Source organism: Triturus cristatus, chromosome 2_1 (genome assembly GCF_964204655.1).
Source record: "Triturus cristatus chromosome 2_1, aTriCri1.1, whole genome shotgun sequence".
NCBI lineage: Eukaryota > Metazoa > Chordata > Amphibia > Caudata > Salamandridae > Triturus > Triturus cristatus.
This window is the reverse complement of record NC_140581.1, coordinates 1,123,209,546-1,123,224,009: the sequence shown is the minus strand read 5'-3', so window position 1 is coordinate 1,123,224,009 and position 14,464 is coordinate 1,123,209,546. Positions and strand designations below refer to the sequence as shown.

Here is a 14,464-nt window from a genome sequence, read left to right as displayed (position 1 = left end):
GTCTGTTCGCTCTAGGTAATATTAAAAATAAATAAAAAAAGACACGAGAACTGCTTCAACCCTTGTGCAATTAAAGGAAAAGATGAAAACCCATTGTAGTGGCCCTCTGGATCAGGTGTGGGCGTTCCCTGGAAGAATGACTCAGACCCAAATGTCAGGTGTGACTGCTGGAGGCATCCGAGCACAGTTGAAGAGTAGCACCTACTACGGTATTAAACTCCTTACACCGCGCATGATGTCAGGATGTCAGCATTTGTCAACATGTCCACCGTTCATGTCGTGTGACACGCCACGCTCATCTCTTCAGGGAACACTATTTCCCCAAACATTTGAAACCCAACTGTTTCTTTCTTCTCTGTAGCAATCCTGAATGATATTCCTGTGCTTAGCCCTTGGTTCAGCGTTCCATTACTACATAGCTGGATCAACACTTTATAAACACATGCATATATGCCCAAAGTGGATGTCTGTCCAGTGAGGATTGAGAATTTTTTGATGGGAGTGAAGTATCACAAGGTCACTTCGGTCATCCAAGAAACTTGCTTCAAAAAGTAAGACCAGGATTGTTTGTACATGAAACCGTGCCTTGGTAGCAAACCTACAGCCAGTAGTCTTTGAAAGTCTGTGGTAGTTTCTGTGTCATAGGGAACAGTCATGACAAATGGGTTCACCGCTTTGTGGCCTACTCAGATTTGGAACTCTCTGGTCCTCCGCAGGATCTTTCCCCTCAGGTATGAAAGGAAGGCCGGTCAGCAAGTCATGCCCAGCTCCTCTCCATGTGAGGGCGCTCTTGGGTGCACTGTGCTCGCTACAGTCCATCGGCTTATTAGGCCCATCTCTTCTGTGCTCGCTGGCCTGAACATATGGAGTGTCACAGTTCTGTGAGAGAAGGCAAGGAAGTGCGAACAGCAAAAGTATGTTGAGTCACAGGGAAAGGGAGAGGGAGCTCATACACGCAGATGAGTGAAGAAATTGCAGAACCCTTCCATTAAAGCTTCTTGAGCAGGATGGGGGCGGGGGCAAATGCTTGAAGAGGAAGGGGTGGGAGAACACACAGGTACAGGATTTTGACAAGAGTCCATGTTTCAGTTTTAGAGCCAGATAGGACCTTTGCACATTACCAGGCAAAGCCACGTGGGCATGTGGATGGTGGCAAGAGCCAAGCATACTTTTGATTTAGCTGATGGGATACAAATGGTGGTGCAGAAGAAGTAAAACATGTTTGATTGTTTATCTTACTAGTAACCTGCCCCTGCCATGTTTCCTTACTCATGCTAACTTAGTATCAATGGGTGTGCTCATCTGCGAGCCTCAGAATTGCTGTGCCCTGGCACACGAAAGACGAACATTTGAAAAACAGCTTGTTGAGTCAAACTGCTCATATTTGTGTTATCTTTGAAGGCAATTATTAATCCTCATGAGCTCAGCTGTGCATTTGCTGGTTCACATGGTGGGATTGTAACATGTGACCAATGCTAAAACCATATGTATCTTAGAGTATATATTGAAACTCTGCCTACTACCAGGGTGCCACGCTCGTTTACTGTTGTATTGGGAATCCCCTTGTTGGCTATCCCTGTGATTCAGATACTGTTCATTTTGCCAATAAAACGCTTAGATTCTACCACACCAAGAGACAGAGCTCTCTTTTACAATCGGCATGTCATTTAGGGCTTGCCCGTTATTCCTGGCTGCAAAACTTACTTTGCTAGTCTGTGAAGTCAGCCTAGATGTGTGCAGAAGGGATGCAGTATCTACATACACAACATAGGCCAATTTACTCTTGAGATTTATAGAGATCTCTGTGTTTCCCTTCAATTACTTTAGAGTGCTAGAAGAGCTAACAATGTACTGATTTGTGAAGACGCAAAGGGAGATACAGTCCAATCGGAAGGGCTTTCTTATATTCTGTGATTGTGCCCTCTGTGATGGATTCAATTCAAAAGCAAGTCTGAAAAGCTCATTCTTAAGGGGTTTTCTGAATCTTAGGGGGCTGAGTTCGGATCTCAAGTTGGGAATGAAAGCATTCCACAGTCCCGGTGCTTTATAGTCGCCAGAATCTGCCTTTGTGTTTCATACTCTTATTTGATTGTTGATGGATCAAGCGGGTGGTTAATGATTTGAGATTTGTGGCTTTGGTGTAAGGCAGAGTCAGTTTCAGAAGTATTCTAGCCCTTTGTGTCTGTGGGCCTTATAGAATTTGCAGAGAACCAAACATTAGATCTTGGCTTCTTCTGGAACTTTGTAGATCATCTTCTGGGCTTGGCATGGACTGGTCACATTTGAGGAGATTTTTGTACTCTGTTATGTAATTCGATAGCCTTTGTAGACTAGTGGTGAGTTTCTTTTTTTTTGTTTCAAATCTGTTTTATTGAAAATACAAATCAAAACAATACAACAATCAAGATATCATGAAAAAGAAGAAAGTAGAGGAAGGAAAAGAAAGAAAAAGAAGACCAAGGAAGGAAAGGGAAGGAAGGGGCGCAGCATTAATAACTCCGGAATAGCAGCAAATGAAAACACAGGAGGCAAAGCAATGGCGCATTACAAATCTGTCATACATGGAGGGACATTACTCTGGAAGAGAAAGAAAGTAAAAAAGAGTATCCAACATGTGTTGAGAGGCTAGATTGTGATGGGACCCACTAGATGAAAGGAGCTACGTGAAATGTCAGCTGGGAAAGCGAGGCGACCCACAACAAGAAATAGAGCCCCTGTGAATGAAGAGACCCAGTGGAGTGAAGGGCCCCTGGGAAAGTCATATCAACGCACAGGGCCAGCACCATGCAGAGGGGAGAATATGCAGTATCCCCATTGGAACTCCAGAGTCTGTCCGTATCATAGGGTAGTATGTTGTCCTCAAAGAGGCTTAAAGCCCGAAGCCTCGGGGGCTGGAGATGGGCATGATCGAGCTTGCAAAAATCATCTATCAATGGTTGCCAAGTTTTCGTGAATATGGTGTCACAGAGCTGAAGCTGCGCCGTGTGTAACTCCATTGCCAGGTATGCCACAAGCGGGTGAACCAAACCGTCACCGGGGGGGGGCTCAGCCTTCTTGCAGTATAATGCTATTGTTTGCTTAGCTGCGCCAAGCATGTGTAGGATTAGGTGCCAGTCCTTGTGCGTCATGGCAAATAGGTTCGCAGATTTGAGGCCTAAGATGATTGTGGTCGGGATTTCGGGTAGTGGGTAGCCAATCACCTGTTTAGTGTGATGAAGGACCTCTTTCCAGTAGTTGGTCAATAGTGGGCAATGCCACCAAATGTGGATAAAATCCTCAGTAGCGCTCGTACAGTGCCAGCAAACAGGGAAGGAATTGGGGAACATTTTGTGCAATTTGTGGGGAGTGTAATACCATAGTGTCACAACTTTGTATGCAGATTCCCTCTGATAAATGCTGTGAAAAACCCTTGAGATGTCGCACCATAATTGTTCCCATTGTTTAGGCGAAATTTCATCAGGTGTGCCGGATTGCCATCGTGACTGAGATGTATGAGGAGTAGGTCGAGGGGCTTGTTGAAGGACTTGATATGTGTGAGATATCAGTCCCCTGGATTAATCGTATGAACGCACCAGCAGTTCTAAGGGGGTGAAAGGACGGGTGGCTCCCTGAGTGGAAGGCGACGCATGTACCCAGTGTCAAAGTTGAAGATATTGTAATCTAGCCCCCTCAGAGAGAAGGAAATCCCATTTGCATTGGTCGAAGGATTTAAAGGTGTCTCCATCTAAAAGGTCCCGGGGAGTCCCGCACCCCCTTCTGACTAGGCCAGGAAGGATTGTGGATGTAGAGCAGGTGGAAAATGTGAGTTGCGCGCAATGAGAGTGTGAGGTGACGGGAAGGAAGTGAGGTCCCTGGAGAGCGGCAGCTTATCCCAAATATCCAGCACGGTTTTTGTCGGTATGGCCATATAAGCGCTGCGCGGACGGGCCTACCGTGAAAGCCAGGCAAGATCCCAGATGGGTCGGCAAGCCACCGCCCTATCCATATGGAACCAAACCTTCTCACTCTCCCGCGCAACCCATTCCGAAATGAAACAGAGGTGTGAGGCACAGTAATAATCCAATAAGATCGGAGGAGACAGGACGTATGCCTAAGCCCCTCTTCGAGTAACCTGAGACTCTGGGTCCAATCTTAAGAACCTTTGAGAACACAAAGAGTGATCAACACGATCGGAGGAGACAGGACGAATGCCTAAGCCCCTCTATAAGTATCCTGAGACTCTTAAGAACCCCCATTGAAAAAACAGAGAACGGCCACACCTCAAGACTAGAGGAAGAATTAATGTGTTACAGGAGACCTTTGCTCCTGGATGAGCAATTGCCAAACCAAACGAAGAGCTTGTAAGACGCCCTGTAAGCAACATTGGGCCTTCTTAGGCTGTCACCTTCCTGTCCCTGTCCTGAAGAAGACCCGCATGGACTAGATAGTAGTGCACTTCCTGGGTCGAAACGTCGACATATATATCCCCCGGACCAGTTGAAAGACTCTGCATAAAGACCTACTCACTCAGTCTGCGGACCTACTCAAATATCTGTTTTTCTGGCCTTCTTGAATCGTCGAAACCTTCACAGTCACTTTGTATATATTACGCACCATCACTACATCACTGAGCACCACATGTCACCTTGTCACAAATTTTAATTTACTGTTGTGTCTTGACAGCCATGCAATTTAATTTGGGTATTTTAAATGACGTAATTTATAAAAATCTTGAATACCCTTTATGGTCTCTTTGTGTGTATTACTTATGATTAATTGTCTTTCCGGTGAATAAATCAAGGATTGGTTCAATGGTTTAAAGAAATAATTTATACCCGACAGAACCAACTGTTATTTCTGTAAACGCCAAATATCTAGCAGTCTCAATTCAGTCAGCTGTTTCTTCAAAGAAGCAGACATGGCCCCTGCCCCATGGAATGTAGCAATACTACGGTCTAATCCCGCATCCCACACCAGATTAAAGTCGCCCCCCAAAATGAGCTGATGATCATCATATGTTATCTGTTCCCGAAGGAGTTCCCTATTGCGGAGATCCTGTGCTTGATTGTTAGCATAAATATTGCAAAGAGTGAATGTCCGTGCCCCAACCCGGACCACTAGTTTAAGACATCTGCCATCTTTGCCCCGGATCACTCTGTCAGCCCCCTGTTGGATGCCCACCCTGCAGAGAATAGCCATCCCCGGCATTCTCGTATGCGCCAATGCCCAGAATTGAAAGGGATATCTAGGGTGAGCCATGAGGGAAGTATCCGTCTTTAACAGATGAATCTCCTGTAAGAAGACAATGTCTGGGTTCTGTTGCAGTAAATAGCACCAAATTTGACTACGTTTGTTAGGAGAGTTAAGTCCCTTCACATTAAAAGATAGGAGTTTCAAACAGGGGGCAGAAGTCATGATTAGAGCTGAGTACCCCCAACTGCCATCGAACGTGGTGCGACCAATATATGGTCCAAAGCCCCCGCCCTTCACCATTAGGCCACCATGAAAAGTGAACACAGCCAGACTGCATCTCAATAACCAGCAATATAAAGGAGGAAGGTGATATGCTAAGTAACAGCCATCCACAGGGAAAAGGCACGCTGCATGGAGCTAAGGCCCCCCTCCCTCCAGACAGGGATAGAAAGTTTCTTTTTTTTTACATTATTTTTATTTCAGAGAGTTCACTGATCGCGCAATCCACATCATTAATATAACATATACGACTTAAAATGTGCTTAAAATATAACATACATCATATCTGCATATTCTATCTAACACATTTACTATTACACATCTCATATTCCATATTAATAAGTGGGTAAAAAAGAGAGAAAGTAAATTCTATTAGAAAATTCCTATTTAACATTGAGGTTTAATGCATATATCCTATATAACATAGAAGATATATTTCACATTTTCTCTAGATTGCACATTTTCTCTATATGGCACCTGCCCTGATATCCATATTAAATAAAAACCTTTTATGTTACATCTTGGCTTCATGCTTTAAACTTCTTTTTTTTTTTAAAAGAAGGATCAACATATTAATTTATACTTAGAATATGATCCCGACTTTAAGGCACACCTTTTTTCCATTTCCCCAACCCTATGCATTTTCTTCAGCCAATGCCGAAGCGTTGGAATGACTTCCGTATGCCAATTCTGTAGTATCAAAGATCTGGCTGGCTACAAGTGAAATAATAAATAACCGTTTCCCTGGAATGGACTAATGCACATATCTGATGAGTATCCTAAAACAGCGGTCTGAGTATCTAAGAGTGTCCCTGGTTCCAATTTGTGGGAGCAATATCTCGCAATTTCTTCCCAGAAGTTTTTTATTTTTCGGGCAGTTCCAAATGATATGAGACCAGCTGCCCTCCCCTAGTAATAAGCATCTGAAACATGCATCCGGGATTTGAGGATATAGTTTGTGCAAAAAAACAGATGTTCTATATAATAACCATTTAGCATAATATGCATTCTTTTAAATTGTGCTCCCTTCAGTAACGTAGCATTATAGTTATTGGTTTTGTCCCAGGCTACTACTGAAAGTTGGATCTTTTCCTTAGCTTGCTACTTATCCCGTGCTTTCTGATATAGTTGCCTATCGTTATTCTTTCTTACGGTAACTATCCAGCAGCTGATAGATCTGCATGTAGTAGACCCTATCAAGCCTTCCGTAAGATCCAATCTTGACCTAAGCAGCACCAAGTCGATATCCTTTAAAAAGTGTCCAATCTGCACATATGACAATTTTAATATATTCTTAAAATTTCTAATGCCAGGCTCAATGTGCCCCCAATCCTTCCAGTCATCCGTACTGACAAAATCAATTTGTACGACACTTTTCTCTATGAAGCGCAAATCTTCTACAACTGTGTCGATTAGGCGTGTCGACCCATTAATAAATGGTATATTGTAATATTTAAATAGCTGTGTATTCTGCTTAATAAGCATTGTAGGGTCTTGTATTTACTTTTCTTGGGATTTTTTTGTGAGTCTTAAGAAATCTAAGATGTTTTACTCTTGAAATATCCTTTCTATAAAAGAGTTATCTATAGTGGGCATCTCGTAGATCTAAAAAATCTAAAAGTATTGTGTGCGAAATTTGCCTAATAATATTGCCTAATATTTGGGACACCCAGGCCTCCTTCCTGAGTTGGTCTATATTGAGTTTCTAGAGCTAATCTTGGTATTTTCTATGTGCAGATAAATGTTGAGAATAAGCTCTCTAGCTCTATAAAAAATGATATCTGTAGAGCACACGGTACAGCGGAGAACAGAAAGTTACACAAGGGCAGTATAGACATACGAATTAGGGCCACATGTCCCATTAATGAAATTGGTAAATTTAACTATTTTGCCAACAATGTCTTAATCTTACAAACTAATGGAGCATAATTTAATACATACAAGTCGTTAACTTTTTCAGAAACCCAAATCCCTCAGTACCATTTTGGCCGTTCAATCAATAAATGTCTACATTCTGGCACTAGGGTATCTTGTGAGCAGTTACATAGTAAAATTTCAGTTTTTCGCTTATTTTTCTTATATCCGCCTAATGCTTGACATTCTTAAAAAATCTCAAATACATCCTTCTGACTACTGCTCTTGGGATTAAGAAATAAGGCGATATTGTTGACGTATAATTTAATGTTTGACATCCCATTCATAGGTGCCTCCACATATTTGTTAGTTCTAATGGCTATAGCTAATGGCTCTATAAATAACGCAAATAATATTGGAGAAAGAGGGCAGCCCTGCCTTGTACCTCTGTTCACCTTACAGGTACCAGCTGTCCTTGAGTTAATAATTACTTCTGCAGTAGCTCCCTTATACAAACAGTTTATTATACAAATTAAATTATCTGGGATCCCAAACTCCTTTAGAATCGCAAAAAGGCTCTCCCACCAAGCTCAATCAAATGCCTTTTCGGCATCAAAAAACATCACTTGGGCGGGCACTTGATTTTGAGTCATAAAATCTAGTGCTTCAATAAGAAAAGTTGTGTTTGTAAATAACTGCCTTCCTGCAACACATCCACACTGATTGGGGAGAACTACGAGCAAATAATCTACTCTCGATTAGCCAAGAGTTTAGTAAAAATCTTATAATACACATTTAGTAGACTGATTGGCCTGTAGAAGTTCATATTTTTCCTTTTTTATCCTTCTTTAGGACACTTACTACCACCGCTGTTCTAAATGAAGGCGGGGGCTCCCCTCCCTTTAGTATATAGTTTATAAGCTTTAGGATCTCTTTATTCAGAGCAGGTGCAATTTCTTATACAGTTCTGAAGGGATTCTGTCCCCCACAGCTGATTTACCATTAGCTAAAGATTTAACCACTTTCTCCACTTCATCTAGAGAAAAATCATCCATCAACTCCTTAACTTGGCCATTCTTCATCTGTGGAATTGGGAGCTTACTTAAAAATAACTTCAGCCTACTTGTATCAGTCTGACAATGCTTGCCATATATTTTTTCATAATGTTCAAGAAATCCGATCTGTATTTGTAGGGAGTCTGTTAAGTGTATCTTGGTCTCTATATCTATTAAGGATGTAATACTATTTCTTTCTTGATGATCTCTAGATTGCCAAACTCTCAGTGTACCCACGTATTCGCTTTCTTTATAGATTTTTTGAAGATATGCGGAATTGCAGTATAACTTTGTGTATAATAATATTCTTGCATATTTAATTTAGCTTGTTTTTAGACATTGCAGAGGACCATACATTTGATCTTGGCTTCTACTGGAACTTAGTAGATAATCCTCTGGGCCAGGAATGAACTGGTCACATTTGAGGAGGTTTATGTACTCTGCTATGTAGTTCGATAGCCTTTGTAGACTAGTGGTGAGTTTCTTGAGCAGACCGGAGTAGGGGATGTTGCAGCAGATCAAGTATCCCAAGGCCACCCCAGAAGTGGCCAGTTTGCTGGGAGTTTGAAACTACTACTATTGATCACTGCGTTAACTTTGGGGCAAACAAAAGGTCAGAGTCCAAAAGTATTCCCAGTCTGTTGGCTTTTTGTGGTAGTTGAAGGAAAGATTCTTAGATATTTGGTCCAGTCAAACAAAAGTAGGATAGGCACAGTATAATCCATTAAAGAGAGTTCAGATTTGACTCTGTTTCTGTAGCGCACGCTTGTCTTCATCCAAATGAGAACATGGCATAAGTTGAAGTGATTTTTTTTTTTTTGCCATCAGCAAACATTTTGAAGTTTACATGTTAATGTTTGAATGATGGAGCCAGGGCGAGACTTTGGTACTATTCAATACTCAAAACAGAGATTTTTTTAAAGAGATAGAGAGATGAGCCTTGGGAAATGCCACAGGCTTTTTGTGGTGTGATTGGAGAGGGAAGCTGGAGTTTGTGACGCAGCCGACTCAAATACGGCAATTCATTGTTCCAGCATTTTCACTGGTTTTGTGTGGTCAACAATGTCATAGTGCACAAAGAAGTTGTGCGGAATAACAGCTGTTTTCTAGTATATCTATTGTACTTGTATAGGTATTAACAAGGAGTGTTTTTCACCTCTGAAATGAATGCCATAATGTACAATTATAGCTTGGATTTAGTTGTATCTAATGCCATTGTGACAGTCCCAAATGTAACCAACCCTTTACCAGTACATACAAATATCTCAGCTTGCAAATATTAAATTTCTCAAAGGATGTGTTTGCAAAAACAGATCAAAACAAGTCTTCTCATTGACAAACCGTCTAAATCCCTGGAACCTTATTCACACCAGAGATCTGCTATCGCTGAACAGGTCTGAACCCACCTCAGGTAACCTTGCTAATATGGTGCAATAGATGCTGGCTTGGCAGTCCTTTGAAACAACACAGCTCAGGTAATTTCTCAACTTACACTTGTTGTTGTTGTTGTTGTAATAACTTTATTTCGGTCAACAGACCATAAAAAGTGCATATAAACTATATCAACATGAAAATTAAAACAATAAATGGTCACATATATTCAGATCAGTTGACTGGGGGTGAGTGCTTGCAATGTTCAACACTCCGTCCATCATTTCCTTTGGTTTTGCTTTGTTCGCCATAAGTTGGCAGGGTATGCTCAGACGTGAGTCCCTTGCTTACTTTGCCACTGGATTCAAGCAAGCCTGGCTGAAGACGGCTGAAATGCCAGAAACCGGTCCTAGGAAGCTTGTTTCCGGTCCATGGAAGACATGGCTTGGCAGTTCGGGCTGGACTGTTCCCATGAGGCACAGGGTCAGACTGATTTGCATATGGCCATGTCTGAACTGGGGTGGGAGAGTGGGCTAAAGAACGGTGGTGGATTCAACCCAGATCAGTTGACTGGGGGTGAGTGCTTGCAATGTTCAACACTCCGTCCATCATTTCCTTTGGTTTTGCTTTGTTCGCCATAAGTTGGCAGGGTATGCTCAGACGTGAGTCCCTTGCTCACTTTGCCACTGGATTCAAGCAAGCCTGGCTGAAGATGGCTGAAATGCCAGAAACCGGTCCTAGGAAGCTTGTTTCCGGTCCATGGAAGACATGGCTTGGCAGTTCGGGCTGGACTGTTCCCATGAGGCACAGGGTCAGACTGATTTGCATATGGCCATGTCTGAACTGGGGTGGCAGAGTGGGCTAAAGAACGGTGGTGGATTCAACCCAGATCAGTTGACTGGGGGTGAGTGCTTGCAATGTTCAACACTCCGTCCATCATTTCCTTTGGTTTTGCCATAAATATTTAAGAACAGGTTAAACTGTAAGTTATCACAATGCATAATATTACAAATCAATAGACACAACAAATTAGGTTAAAAAATTTCGCCTCCTACGCCACATGTAAAACAAATAACGAGAAACCGCAAACACAATAGGAGGATGAGTATTGTAGGTCAATATCCTACAAGCCTGTGTAAAGTGCAAAAGTCCCAAGTTCTTACAGATAGGGGTCAGCCAGCGTTTTCTAATTGCAGAATAGGCAGAGCAAAAGAACAGTACATGGGGCATATTCTCAATTTTGTAAGTGCATGCGGGGCAAGCTTCAATATTGGGTTTAAACCATTTGGAAGTAAGGGACCTTATAGGAAGAGTACCGTGCCTTAGCTGGATATACAGCTTTCGGGCTGCTGGGGGTTCAATTAGATCCATGAATTCCTCAACCTTGGGTTCTGGTTTTACTAGGAGGAACTCAGATGTCAGCCTACCCAGTGATGCAGAGCTCATTAGTGTTAGGTAGTTTAACGTACGTATCTGAGAGAGGAGTATATTCTTAGATATCCCGGGGCAACAGGTCTCAGGGGTATCCCATAATCCAGAGGAGCCTAGCCGGGTGCTAACTGTACTAATGTACTGAAGCCATGGAATCGTTTTATATTTAAGAATAGGCCAAATCTCAGAGAATTCTGCTCTGTAATCAGCCAGTTCAGGGACGGACCACAACCTCTTCCAATACATAATTGGTCTAGCACTTATGATCTCCTCTATAGGAAGCAAGCCAAGATCAAATCTAAGAGGGATCAATGGCGTACTAGACGGTAACCCAGCTAAGTTTCTAACAAAAGACTGCTCCACCTTTTTGAGATCCGTAATCTGCTTGTGCCCCCAAAGTTCAGCCCCATAAATTGCTGCCATTCTTGCTTGATGGCAATATATTTTGAGTGCTGGGGAGACCGGCCTAAAAGTAGATTCCCTAAGAACTTTACTTAAACCCCCCCGCTAACTGAGATAGCTTAAGCGTGGATTTGGCGATCTGCTTGTTCCAGTCAAAATTCTCAGTAAGAGTGACACCCAAATAAATAAATGTTTTAACCCTTTCCAGGGGGGTACCATATAGTACTGGGTTTGGACGTACACGCTTGGGGGGGTTAAAGATCCTAAACTTTGTTTTTCCTAGATTGATTTCCAACCCCCGAAGGTCACAGAACTCCACAAAGCCATCGAGTGTTTTTTGAATGCCCGATGATGTCCTAGACAGCAACAATGTGTCGTCTGCGAACATCAGAGCGGGCACTCTACCTGTAGCCAATTTAGGGGCGTCGTTGTTTACCACACCATTCAGATGTTCTACGAGGCCATTTATATAGAGGCTGAATAAAGTTGGTGCCAGCACGCACCCTTGGCGAACTCCTTTTTGGACAGGGAATTGATCTGTTAGTTCACCGTACCTTCCACACCTGACCTGCGCAAAATTATTTAGATGGAGCCTCGAAAGAATGGCTAGCAAGTAGGGCGGGAGGCCTATGTCTGCTAGCACTCTCCAAAGATTTCCACGCGGGACCAGGTCAAATGCTGCCCGCAGGTCCACAAACACAAGGTAGAGGCTGCAACCCTCCACCTTTGCTGTTTTCCAATACAGGACCTGCAGGCGAAATATCTGATCTAGGGTGGAGGTACCAGACCTAAATCCTGCCTGGAGTGTAGACACTATCCCCTTTTCATCAATCCACCCGAGGATCCTATCAAGGATAACCCTCCCCATCAGCTTTTGTGATGTATCAATTAGACTGATGGGTCTATAGTTAGAGGGGGTTAGTGGGCATCCCTTATTTAAAATGGGCACGATTTCTGCTCCTAACCAAGTAGGAGGCAGATCGTCACCCTGCAGAATACCATTAAATAAAACAACTAGATAAGGGGCCCAGATTTTTGGTTGCGTCCCAAACAAGTCCCCTGGCAGTTTGTCCAAACCGGGAGCCTTATTCGGGAGCAAATTTCCTAACGCTGTCTCTACCTCAGTCAAGGTAAAAAATTCATCTGGGGCAAGACGTGAACGGGCGGCAATTAACCAACCCTGCTCTTCAGCCCCACTAACACTTTGGGGTTGCTGGAGTTCAGTGAAGTTATCAGGCATACCACCAGACTCAGAAATGCCATAAAGAGCCCAAAAATGGCTTTCCCAGATAGAAGGGTCAATGTTGGGGGCGAGTGCGGGGATATGCCCACTAAGTCCAGATGCAACTATCGACCAGAATAATTTGGAATTTTTGTTGCTAAGTGCAGATCCCAAATTCTCCCATTTGGTAGCCTCCCATTCCTTTTTTGCATCGCGAATTGCCTTTTTATACACAGCACGGTGAACCTTAATGGCCTCCCTGTTATTAATTTTTAAAGCTCTAAAAAGGGCCTTTTTGGCATTCCGACAAGAGGCATTGTACCACTGAAAAGTCGTGATCCGTGGCTGATTTGCCCTTCTCTCAGGGTAGAGAATATCTTTAAGTGCTGTGACCAATTGGTTATTTATTTCAGATGCCCTGCCTAGGTGGCCAAATTTCCCCATCTCTTCAATGAATGGAATGGTAGTCTCATATAATACGGCAAGTTTGCTAACGGACATCTGAAGGTCTGGCCATTTGACCCTACGCCTACAGTTTGTAATAATTAAAGGCACAGTGACACAGTGATCATCCGGGGTTTGACATTTCAGCCCAAAACTCCCCATCTTGAGTGAGAGTACCAGGGCGTTATGGTCACTGTCAAATCTTTCAATGACCCTGCACTCATACAGCCTATCCCAATGCCTGGCCTCTATAAAAATATAATCGATTATTGAAGACTGGTTTAATCGGTTAAATGTGGCTTTCCCTGGTCTATCAGGCTCCACCCTCCCATTGCATGCTCGTAATGAGGTTGTTAGCGCAAATGACTGCAGTTGCAAAACTAAAGGGGTCCATGCCTTGACCCGAGTAGTCAATGGCTCAGGAATGGCCCACAGTGAATCAACATCATCCAGGTCGCCCAAATTCGTATCCATGAGTGGCTCGAAATGACAATTAAAATCGCCTCCCAGTATTAACACAGTAGAGGGGTCCATTGACTGGATGAGGGTCAACAAAGTTTCAATGACCTCTGACTCAAGGCCCCGCCTAACTGGCCTTGAGTATACATTAATCAGGGCAATGTTTGGCCCTTTTGGTATAGTCAGCAATACGCACTGAACATCCAGTGAATTGGTTGGAATTTGCAATTCCTTGGCTCCTAAGTGCGTGCCAACCCATATAGACAATCCCCCCAGGGGTCTACCCTTCTCACCATTACTTTCCAAGATATCGTATGTAGCAAATCCCTGGGCTATGCTTCCTTTTAATGCCCAAGTTTCCTGCAACATACAGATGTCGTGTAGGCCCATAAAAGAGCCCCACTCAGGAATGGGCAGTTTACTCTTAAGACCCGCCACATTCCAAGAGAGGATTTTAACATGGGCAGTCGGCAAATCTCGCCTAGTTAAGTCATAGTCCAAGGAACCAAGGAAATCATTAATCACAAAAGGACTAATTTCTGTGACCGGCTCAAACTCACAATTAAATAAATGTCGGTCAATAGGAATAGGGGCAATTACGGGGTGAATAGTTTGTTCTGGTATCAGAATTTGCACGGGAGGGGTTGGCTTGGCATTCACAGCCTGGTTCTCGATGGTAAATGGCATGTCATTAGGAGACCCCCCCCTGTCAATCACAATCATCAAAGCCTGAAAGGGCATCAAATCTATTTGTGACTTCCAGCGGGGTGAATGG

The 14,464-nt window shown here is 43.1% G+C and overlaps 1 protein-coding gene across 1 annotated transcript in view; it reads right to left on the bottom strand.

The window, feature by feature from the left end:
- The window catches only part of LOC146866455 (estradiol 17-beta-dehydrogenase 11-like), a 375,182-nt gene that overhangs the window by 327,317 nt on the left and 33,401 nt on the right, over nucleotides 1-14,464 (bottom strand). The window lies entirely within an intron of this gene.